Source organism: Vigna unguiculata, unplaced genomic scaffold (genome assembly GCF_004118075.2).
Source record: "Vigna unguiculata cultivar IT97K-499-35 unplaced genomic scaffold, ASM411807v1 contig_258, whole genome shotgun sequence".
NCBI lineage: Eukaryota > Viridiplantae > Streptophyta > Magnoliopsida > Fabales > Fabaceae > Vigna > Vigna unguiculata.
The window spans coordinates 25001-27500 of record NW_021010961.1 but is presented as its reverse complement, the minus strand read 5'-3'; positions in this window follow the sequence as shown (position 1 = coordinate 27500).

The following is a 2500-nucleotide window of genomic DNA, read 5'->3' as shown; positions in this document are numbered from 1 at the left end:
ATTCTTGGTGCACGAAAGTTTTGAGTTCGGAGGGTTTTGCACATGGCCAATGTTGGCGGTGCACCGCGGCATAGCTAGAAGGCTTGGTGGGGAGTTTTGTGAAAAAATGAAATTCGTGGTTTTTGAGATGTGAGGGTTGGAAAGGCCTCCAAATGTCCCCAAATGAATACCATGAAATTCTTGGTGCACGAAAGTTTTGAGTTCGGAGGGTTTTGCACATGGCCAATGTTGGCGGTGCACCGCGGCATAGCTAGAAGGCTTGGTGGGGAGTTTTGTGAAAAAATGAAATTCGTGGTTTTTGAGATGTGAGGGTTGGAAAGGCCTCCAAATGTCCCCAAATGAGTACTGTAAAAGTGTTGGTGCACAAAAGTTTTGAATTGGATGCATTTTGCACTTGGCCAAGTTGGTCGGTGCACCGCGACTAGATAGCTTGGTGCCAAAATTTGTCAAATTTAAGACCTTGGCCAAACTGAATGAAATTTTGTGGGGAGGTTCCTGATATTGTTTAGTGGTGGACTGGAAAAAATGAGGTCGAAATTCGAAGTCTACATGTGCTTTTCTATTTTTCCCGATTTTACACATACCCGGTAAGTAAAAAAAATAAAAAAAATAGTTCCCCTTCGAGAAAAATTATGAAATTTGGTGAGCAAGGAGATACCATTATTCTACGAATTACTGCAAAAAATCGCATCAAAATTCGAAGTGTAGCCCGAGATATGGACTTATGTCTGCTCAAAAAAAGTGTATCTACTTGTACAATTTTGCCTTTTGCATATTAACCTCTTATAGGGGGGGAGTGCTCCTTGAGCCGGCCAGCTCCACACTGGCAGGTTTTAAAGGGAGCTTGATGAGGCCTCCCCCCTCACGTGGTGCGTGCGTTAGCATGTTTATCATGGCACAACTAGCCTCTTCATAGTTGTTGAGCTTTATTAATACCAACACACGGTCGTCACTGATCGTTGGTTAGCTCGGCAGCTAGTCCCTCGGATATTGTGGAAAGTTATTTTCATGCCTAGCGATGCTTGACCATGCGTCACTTGATGTTTCCATTTGCTTGCTTGCCCATGGTAGGTGGGGGGTGGACCGTCTTGTGGTGTGGTGTCTTGCGAACGTGAGGGTGTGTGAGTTGTAATCGAGATGCACTTGCTGGCTGGCTCCATGCCTTGCGTATCGAACGGTCAAGCATGCATCTCTTCCATTTTCACCCGTTGCCTTGGGTGATATTGGTTGATCAGTCCCTGTGTTGCCTACCCACTAGACGGTACTTCTGTGGTTGCTTCGAATTCTATCTTTCCATCACGAAGAGGTGTTGGAGGATCCTAATGTCACGCACGTGTTCCATCTAGTGAAACATCTCAGTGATGCACGTGTTGTGGCTAGTTCTTTTGGATGCGGTGCATTATATGAACTCGGGTTTACTTTAGCGACCCAGTTAACATAATTCGGTTGTGTCCCTTGATTGAGACGTTGTCCTTGAACTTGTTGTGAGCAATATCGTTCTTCCACAACCCGTCGTCTTGAGTGCGATGGAAGGCAAATAAGATGTGCTTTGGCATGTCATGCACGTACTCGATTGCGGGAAGTGTGAGAAAGTGTTGTTGACAACCCGTGGGAAATGGAATGTGGCAAATCGTGATGAGCTCTTCGTGGATCTGCGAAGAAGACGACCTTTGGGCCTGTTGGAAACGAGGGAGGCGATGTTGAACTGCGAAGAAGATGGACTTTTGGGTTGTTTGAATCAATGGGAGGCCACGCGAGAACTCCGAATACTATGGACTCTTGGGTTGTTGGAAGCAACGGGAGGCCCCGCTAGAACTCCGAATACTACGGACTCTTGGGTTGTTGGAAGCAAGGGGAGGCCCCGCTAGAACTCCGAATACTATGGACTCTTGGGTTGTTGGAAGCAAGGGGAGGTCCCGCTAGAACTCCGAATACTACGGACTCTTGGGTTGTTGGAAGCAAGGGGAGGCCCCGCTAGAACTCCGAATACTATGGACTCTTGGGTTGTTGGAAGCAAGGGGAGGCCCCGCTAGAACTCCGAATACTATGGACTCTTGGGTTGTTGGCAACGACAACTTGGGGGGATGACACTGGAAAAGAGTGAACTAGGCCAAACTGCGAACAAGGCAACTTGGGGGGATGACACTGGAAAAGAGTGAACTAGGCCAAACTGCGAACAAGGCAACTTGGGGGGATGATGCTGGAAAAGAGTGAACTAGACCGAACTGCGAACAAGGCAACTTGGGGGGATGACGCTGGAAAAGAGTGAACTAGGCCGAACTGCGAACAAGACAACTTGGGGGGATGATGCTGGAAAAGAGTGAACTAGGCCGAACTGCGCCCAAGGCAACTTGGGGGGATGACGCTGGAAAAGAGTGAACTTGGCCAAACTGCGAGGAGGGCAACTTAGAGGAAAGTTGGAAACGAGGGAGACTTAGCCGAACTGCGAAGAAGGCAGGTTTTTGGGAAGTTGGAATCGACTGAAGCGAATACTGAACTC